Source organism: Physeter macrocephalus, chromosome 8 (genome assembly GCF_002837175.3).
Source record: "Physeter macrocephalus isolate SW-GA chromosome 8, ASM283717v5, whole genome shotgun sequence".
Taxonomy (NCBI): domain Eukaryota; kingdom Metazoa; phylum Chordata; class Mammalia; order Artiodactyla; family Physeteridae; genus Physeter; species Physeter macrocephalus.
The window spans coordinates 16460301-16469525 of record NC_041221.1 but is presented as its reverse complement, the minus strand read 5'-3'; positions in this window follow the sequence as shown (position 1 = coordinate 16469525).

The window sequence follows — 9225 nt, the reverse complement described above, 5'->3', positions numbered from 1 at the left end:
CACCTTCAGTGGATGGAGGATCCAACGCAAGGGTAGCAACTCTTGCTTTTAATAAATTAGAAGACGCCACGTGTGCTGTATGTTACAAGGGTAGAATTGTTTCCGGAGACTTTTTGTTCAGTTACTTATACGCAGGTTACGCGTGCACCGGGCTGAGGAGTAGACGCTTCCTGTTGGACGCGGCGAGTGCCCAGCAGGAACCAGATGCACACGGTTGATCCACACCTCGGTGTCCATCCCAGGACGGAGGAGGCACCCGGGTGCCGAGACGGCCCCAGTGCCCTCCACGGCGGGCAGAGCCAGGGCTCTGGAGCCAGACCGCCAGCCTCTTCCTGGGCGACGGCCGCAGGACAGAGCCTGGGTTCCGGATCCCAAAACCTCACGTGCCGACAGATGCCAGCCGTGCGTGCCCTGTGCCGGCGGTCCCCATCTAACGCTGCACGGGAGCCCAGGTCCCACCCGCTGCCCGTCCTGGAAGGCGCACGATGGCCCAGGGAAAGGAGGACCCCACCAACCTCACGGGTGTCGCGGTCGAGAAAGCACGACACACGGTCAAGGGGGTGATATGGGTGTGCTCGGGCCACTGCACGCGTTTGAGTGTGCACACGTGTGCAGATGTGTGCTCACGTGAACACGTGCACGCGCGTGGGGCATGTGTGTGCACTCACCCACACGCACCATCGTGGCGCCGGGCTGGGGGTGGAAGGCGCCTGGATCGCTTCCCCAAGTGCCTCGGGGAACAGGAGCCGGAGAGGAACCACAGGGAGGCCCCAGCAGCCACCGGACGGTGAAATCAGGGGAAAGCGGGGGTCGATGAAGGCGAGGGCGGCGTGGCCAGCCCTCCAGGGATCACAGGAACCCGGGCCCAGGCCGGGGCAGCCGAGGAGCAGGTGCCGGGAGCGCCAGGCGCCGCCCTCTGCACCCGGCCCAGCCAGGGCCCACCCGAGGCCGCAGCCGGACTGCGCCCTGCACCCACTCTCTGCCGCCCTGCGAGGGGCCCCCCACAGCCCCCTGTGCTCCACTGGAAGCTGGAGGACCAGTCGCATGTCCGCACGCTCCACAAAGCAGCCGTGTCCCCAGATGTGAGTCGGCACAGGATGTGCTAACAAGGACGGGGGACCACGGAGCCTCTGCAGCTCCCACCCACGGCGCCAGGCCAGGTTCAGCAGCCACCGCGGACCACGGAGCCTCTGCAGAGCTGCCCGCCAGGGCCGGCCGGCCAGATGGTCACCTCTGACCCCCACACAGGAGGGGCTGCTCGGCCGTCGGGCGCCACCCCCGGCACCCTCCCTCTGGATCTCACGGGAGCGATGCTAAGCCGCGGCCTCGCGCGTGAGGTTAGTTTCGTGAAAACTGAAGGACCTGCGTGACCAGGTGCAGATAAAGCACAAACACGCCAGGCCCGGCCACCGGCCCGGTGCCCAGCCCCTGCTCCCTCCGGCCAGACGGGGGCCAGCGCTTGCCTGGCCCGGGCCTGAGTGTCCCCTCGCCCCTCCCTCTCCAGCCCTGCATGCCCCTCCTCCCTCAGCCCCCTCACTGGGCTGGCCAACCGTCCACTGGACCTAGGGGGTGTCAGCCCAGCCTGTGTGGGTGGACACATGGACACCTGACCCCAGCCCAGCCCGGGTCACTGGAAGACAGTGTCTTGACAGAACTGTAAGACGCAGAACTGTGCCCCAGTTAGGGCGTTTGTTTTGCACAGAGATGAGTGAGCCATCCTCAAATTGCTCCGTATTTATTCTAGAATTGGGCAAGCAGGCAAACGCGTAGGTAATCAGAACGGCTGCACAATTTGCAAGTTCTGTTCAAAATGAGAACGCGGGGCCCTCGTTCAAAACTCGTTCAGAATTTCAGGACGGCAACAGCGGAGCCGTGAACCAAGGCCCTCCAAGCGCGGGGCGCTGGATAATGAGAGTCGGGGCCGGAGGAAGGAGGCGCGGGTCAGCAGGGGAAGCGGGGAGCGGCGCTGCCGCCCCACGCGGAGTCCGCACGCGCTCAGCACTGTAACACAGACATGGCTGTGGACACGCTCGGCCAGGCAGGCGGGCGGAGACCTGGGCACAGGTGTGTGCGGAAGCATGTCCTCTGCTCTGGTCTCAGAGGCCGCAGCGCCCAGGTGGGCACGGAGCCCACTCTGAGCCCAGACCGCGGTTCCGAAGATCCTTCTCCCACCAGAGGCACCAGGGCGCCCTGGAGAGACCGCTGATTCCAGAGCTCAGGCCCAGAAGGCGCCGGCGAGCCTGGAGTGTCCTTTGGGGCCACAAAGGGAGGACACAAAGGGGGGCCCATGGGAAGGACAGAGCCACCCCGAAGGGCTCCCGAAGGCCAAACCCGGGACAAGCTGACCAAAGAATAACAACGACGACAGTGACGGTTACAGACTCCTGCCTCAGCCCAGCCGCCCCGACGAACACCACCGACGGGTGTTTAAACAACAGGCAGGTTTCTCACGGCCCCGGAGGCTGGAGGCCCCAGGGCACGGGCCTGGCAGGGTCCTCACGCAGTGGACACGGTCACCAGTCCCACCATGGGCCCCACCTGCATGGGCTCGTCTGAACCTAATCACCTCCAAGGCCCACCTCCCCGTACTTCCCACCGGGGGCCAGGGCTTCCACATACGGATTTGGGGCACACAGATGTGCAGTCCATCACACCAGCTAGGAAAACAAATGCCCAGAGAAGGAGGAGAAGCCGAATTATGGTTCATAAACGCAGAACGGCCAATGGACTCAGAACGGCCACTCAGCAAACACCACAGTGATCCCTGTTCTAGGCCAGAAGCACCAAGGGAGGTAACGATTGGTGGGAAAATTATGATGAGAAGTGAGATAGTGTCCCCATGAGACAGTGAACGGAGACGCAGCGAGTTCAGGGTGGAGCAGACCACCTGCCGTGCACACGCGGACAAGAGGCCCCCAGAAGGGCCCAGTGCCGCCCCTGTGGCTTCCTGCCCAGGGGCACGTCCTCAGCGCGGCCGCGAGGCAGCAGCAGATGAGCGCCAGCTGACAGGCCTAGCCGGGGCCGGTGTCCCTCAAACGTGCCAGGAATGAGGCGCTGTGCCCTTGGAGGAGACCCAGGAGACATGGCGTCTGAACGCCGTGCGTGTCCTGCAGCGCGTCCTGCTCAGGAAAAGACGTTCAGATGAGGCCACGTTGCACCGGTGTCAACAGTGCTCACGGAGCTGGGTCAGTGTTCCCTTCCCCGCCGTGAGCAGCGCGTGGTGGCGATGGAGTCGTTGGCTCCGGGGGTGCAGCTGCAGGACACGCCGGAACGCCCTGTGCGGTTTGGGTCCCTTTTTTATGAGTCCAAAGTCATTTCCAAACGAACAGTTAGAACGTGACCCTAAAGTAAACGATGTTCCTTTGTCCTTGGCGTATACCTCACTGACATACGGTGTGAGCGCTGTGCTCGAAGGCGGTTTGGAAAAATCCTTCGATTTGCATGGTTACGTCACCGCCGCTTTGACCTACGGCCGTGCCCGCGTTGAATGGCGCCTCCCCAAGTTCATGTCCACCCAGACCCAGAACAGGCCCTTATTTGACGTAGGGTCTCCGCAGAAGTGGGGGGCCAGAACGAGGCTGTCCCGGGTGGCGCGGGCCCAGTCCAGCGCGGGCGTCCCGTAAGAAGAGGGCGGGCACGCAGAGGGGAGCCGCGGGAACAGGAGGGTGGCCCCCGCCCAGGGACCCGGCCCCGAGCTGCCAGAGCGGGGCAGGTTCTCCCCGGGCCTCGGCGGGAACCACCGTCTGGCACCTGCTCCCAGACAAGAGACAATAAACCCCTGTCGTTTTAGACCCTGCAGTTTGCGAACTCGCTGGGCAGCCCCAGGCGCTTGTTCCCGTCGCCTGTTTCTTTCCTTTCTTTCTTTCTTTTTTTTTTGGGCCACAGCGCGCGGCATGCGGGATCTTAGTTCCCTGGCCAGGGATCGAACCCGTGTCCCCTGCAGTCCTGCAGTGGAAGTGTGCAGTCCTAACCACTGGACGGCCAGGGAATTCCCAGCGGTTGCCCGTTTCTTTCTTTCTAACGTCATGATATTATTCCATGTGTGGGAACTCCACGCCCTCAAGTGAGAAGATGAAGCCGATTCACCAGGGTTGGCCATCCTCACCCCCGACGGCTAGATCGGTGCTGTACAGAGTATCCACCGCCCTAGGGGTCCTCTGTGCTCTGTCTGTTCATTCCTCTCCACAACCCCTGGTGACCACTGATTCTTTCACTACTGTATCTATTCTTTTATCTTTTCCAGAATATCATACATTTGGATCACAGTCTGTAGCCTTTTCAGATGGGCTTCCTTCACTTGATAATATGTAGTTAAGGTTCCCCAGTGTCTCTTCACAGCTTGATAGCTCACTTCTTCTCAGTGTCTGATGTACCACAGTTTATTTATCCCGTAACCTACCAAAGGACACCTTGGTGGTTTCCAAGTTTTGGCAGTTATGAATAAAGCTGCTCTAAATATCCATATGCACGTTTTTGGGTGGACGTAAGTTTTCACCTCCTTTGGGTAAATAGCACAAAGTATGATCGCTGGATCGTACGGTAAGAGTAGGTTTAAATTTGTAAAATGTTGCCCAACTGTCTTCCAAAGTGTCTGCACCATGTTGCGTTCCCAGCAGCGGTGAACGAGAGTTCCTGTTGCTCCACATGCTCGCCAGCATTTGGTGCTGTCAGTGCTCTGGATGTCTGCCATCCTAATAGGTACATGACGGTGTCTCATTGTTGCTTTAACTTGCACATAGGATGTGAAGCATCTGTTCATATGTGAATCTGCCATCTGTGTATCCTCTTTGGCAAGGTGTATATTCAGATCTTTTCCAATTTTTAAAATGGGGTTGCTGGTTTCGTTATTACTGAGTGTAAAGAGTTCTTTGCATATGTTGGATAATAGTCCTTTATCAGATGCGTGTTTTGCAAATATTTCCTCCCCATCTGTGACTTTTTTCATTCTCTTAGCTTTCACAGACCCTTCATTAATTTCAACGAATCCCAACTTATCAATTCTTTCTTTCATAGATCATACTTTTGGTGTTGGGTCTAAAAACTCATCTCCAAACCTGAGGTCATCTAGGTTTCTCCCCTCTTATCCTCTGGGAGTTTCATAGTTTTGCAGTTTCATTTTAGGTCCCTGATCCATTTTGAGTTGATTTTTGTGAAGGGTGTGAGGTCTCGATTCATCTTCTGTGAGGACGTCAGTTGTTCCAGTACCATTTGTCAAAGAGACTGTCTCTGCTCCGTTGCGCTGTCTTTGCTCCTTTGTCAAAGATCAGTGACCACATTTATAGGGTCTGTTTCTGGGCTCTGTTCTGTCCGTTGATCTATATGTCTATTCTGTCCCCGACATCGCACTGTCTCGGTTGCTGTAGCTTCACAGTAAGTCCTGGAGTCGGGTGGTGTCTGTCCTGCAACTCGGTTCTTCTCCTTCAATGTTGCCTTGGCTGTTCTGGGTCTTTTACCTCCTCTCCATGTTAATTTGAGAATCATTTTCTTGATGTTCACTTACAATAACTTGCTGGGATTTTGACTGGGTACATTTCATTTTAAATGGTTAAACTTACTGATATTTTATTTGTTCTTCTGAACTGTAAACTGTAACTAGAAAGGCTTTTCTCTCCTGTGTTTTCCTCTAGAACTTAACGTTTCATTTTTTTATATTTATAGCTCTGGTCCTTTGGGGGTTATTCTGGTATAGAGTACAAGCTAAGGATTCAGTTTTATCCTTTCTAATGGCTACCCAGCTGTCCCAAGAATATTATTTTCAGAAGTCCATCTTCTCCCACCTTTACCATAGGTCAAATGTCTATGTGCATCTGATTCTATACCTTCTTTTTTTTTTTTTTTTTTTTTGCGGTACGCGGGCCTCTCACCGTCGTGGCCTCTCCCGCTGCGGAGCATTCTATACCTTCTATTCCACTGGTCTGCTGTCCAAAAACTATTTGATATTTCAAATATTCAAACCAATAGAAGAATTTTCAAGCATTAATGAGCAGCTGACGTCACTGGAGACATTTGGGACCCAAAGTCCACTGAGCGAGGGCTGCGCTCACTCTGCGATGAGATGTGAATGCTGAGCTGACCAGTCCAGCCTGGGAGAAAGCCCTGCTCACAGCTCTAACGAGCTCAGTGTAAGCAAGGTCCGGCCCGAGACGGGTCAGTGGGAGAGGCGGGGCGGGGACACTGCGCGGGACGCCACCCAGCCCCAGCCGTCCAGGTCTTGAGCACGGGGCCCGGCCTCTCTGTGCCCACCCCACTCCCGCCTGGCCCTCGCCCTGCGCGGGGGCAGCCTCTCGGGACTCAGCCCCGGCTCCCGGGTGCACCTGGTGGTGGGGGTCATCTGCACCTGCGGCAGGTGTGCAGAGCCTCTGTGCCCTCTCCTGGGAGGGATCCGCACCCTCGCAGTGAGGTCTCCACGTGGAAGATCCAGGGCTGTCGATTTTGCTCTCAGTCCAGGGGACTGAGTTATAGCAACAATCAGGGCCCAGGGCTGGAGCTCAGACAGAAACATCAGAGCACAAGGGAAGCAGGACAGAGCTCCAGACATGGCCATGTCAAATTGGCCTCTTCCTGCCATGAAGAGCTATTTCCTGAAGGTTTTTGGCCTTCAAAAGCTGTTTGGCTCCCCCCATGTTCCAGAGAAGAGAATCTATTATTTGTTCAAAAACACATTTCCAATACTGACACGGAGTCATACTAGAAGCTCTGCAGGAAGGCTAGCCCAGCTTTTTGTGAGATAATAACAGGGCTGAGAGCTCTAAGGCTGAAACCTGTCATCACATTGATTTTCCTCCTGGAAAGCTGGCCCGTCGATGAGGGTGCAGCCGGGGTGGGCCACCAGCGCCTCGCTGGGGGCAGAGGGGTCTACGGGTCTACCTCCCGAGCCCCTCAGGACACGACCCACACCAGCCCCCAGCTCGGGCAAGGACGGCGCGTGCTGCCCCTGGGTGGGGACTGTCCCCTGGGGTCAGGGCCGAGCCAGCTGTCAGACACGCTGGCGTCCAGTTCCTGTGAGGGTGAGAGCTGCTGCACCCGCTTGTCTGCACCACCCCCTTCCCGTGACCTCACGCTCCTCCCTGCCATCTCCTCTGAGCCTCAAAACAGCAGATTTTGGTGACATTCCAGGAGGATTCGCAATGGAATTGGAGGAGGGGCTGTATGGGATGAACTGTTTCCCTCCAAACTTACATGTTGACGTCCTAACCCCCAGGACCTCAGAATGTCACTGAATTCAGACATAAGGTCTTTAAAGAGGTAATCAAGCTGAAAGGGGTCACCAGGGAGGGCGCTAATCCAATCCGAGCACCGTCCTTGTAAGAAAAAGAGATTAGGACACAGACAGGGGCAGATATGAGGGCACAGTGAGGAGGTGGCCCTCAAAGAGACCTTGATCTTGGGCCCCCAGCCTCCAGAACTCAGACAAGGGATGTCAGATGCTGAGGCCGCCGCGGCAAACCCCCGCGGGCCCAGAGCCAGACCCTTCTGACCCTCCCTCCAGGCCGGCCAATGCCTCACAGGGAAGCCGTCCAACAAACCATGGTCCAGCGGCCGGGACAACCTAGTAGGACCTGGCTGTTCCTTCGTGCTGGGCTCTGGGCCGCAGGTTTCCAACATCCGCTCTCCTCAACTCTCTGCCAATAGGCGGATTATCCTGATTTCACCAAAGGTAACTCTAGGAGGAGTTACACCTCTCACCCGAAAGCTGAGTCCAGTGTCCAGGACTGACTGGCCACGGCCAACTTCACTCCGCTGGCTGTGACCACACCTAGGAATACAAGCCAACCCACCCCAGGGGAGAAGGGGCCCCGAGGCCGGCGCCCACCCCGGGCGGCGCCTCCGAACTGTTCCAGCTGTTTCCACGTAGCAGCACCTCCACTGCCTTTCTCACAGCTTCTCTTCACAGGGTTTTATTTTTACCGATAAATAAACCCTGCAGAGTCACCTCCGATGCGTCAAGATGAGTGGGCTCAGGAAACACCCCAAGTTCAGCACGGAATGGGGCTCAGAACAGCCGCAGTTCTGCTCCAACACGGCCAGGCGTCTCTCGTCTTCAGAGAGACACCCACGAGAACTCCCACCACGGAACGGCACCTCACCTGTCAGGCTGTTTAACGCTGGACCCTGAAGGCGGAGCACCGGAAAAGCAGGCACACTCACACCGGCAGTGAGAATCTGAGCAGCGTGCCAGCCGGGGGAGAAACGTGGCTGCACCTGGCGAGAACACCTGCACTTAGCATCTGAACCTACGCCCCCACCTCTTAGAACCTATCTCAGACACACGGCCAAACTATGAGAAATTGTATAGTCAAGGGTATGCGTCACAACCCTAGTCTTAATAACCAAAGGCTGAAAACAACCCAGTTGTCTATCAATATGGAGACCATTGAATAAACTGTGGTACATCCACAAAACAGAGACACGTGTGGCTGTAAAGAGATACAAGGAATACCACTATTTACTACAGGGCGTGTTCTCCAGATGCAGGAAATAAAAAGAATAAAAAACTCAATGGAGGGGCTTCCCTGGTGGCACAGTGGTCGAGAGTCCGCCTGCCAATGCAGGGGACATGGGTTCGAGCCCTGGTCCGGGAAGATCCCACATGTCACGGAACAACTAAGCCCATGCACTATAGCTACTGAGCCTGTGCTCTAGAGCTCGCGAGCCACAACTACTGAAGCCCGTGTCCACAACTACTGAAGCCCGCACTCCTAGAGCCCATGCCCCACAGCAAGAGAAGCCACCACAATGAGAAGCCCGAGCACTGCAACTAGAGAAAACCCGCGCACGGCAACAAAGACCCGATGCAGCCAAAAATAAATAAATAAATAATTTTTTTAAACTCAGTGGAACTTCTAGAGATGAAAAATACAGCATCTAAAATGAAAAAGTCACAGGATAAGCTTAAGAGCAGTTTGGAAACTGCAAAAATATACCAGGGAGCTTGAATACATAGCTTTAGAAAGTACTCAAACCTAAGCAAGGAGAGGAGATAAAAGGTGAAAAAGTAAACAGCCTCATTGACATCGGGAGAGCAAGCTGTCTAATATACACATCAACATACATACCGCAAAGAAGAGGCAGACAAAAAGTATTTGAAGAAATCCTGGCTGCAACATTTTAAAGTTTGATGAAACTCACAAATTGAATAAGTTCAACAGGCCTCACACAGGACAAACAAGGGAAACCGCTACAGCAAACTGCCGAAAAACGGTGACTTTTTTTTTTTTTTTTTTT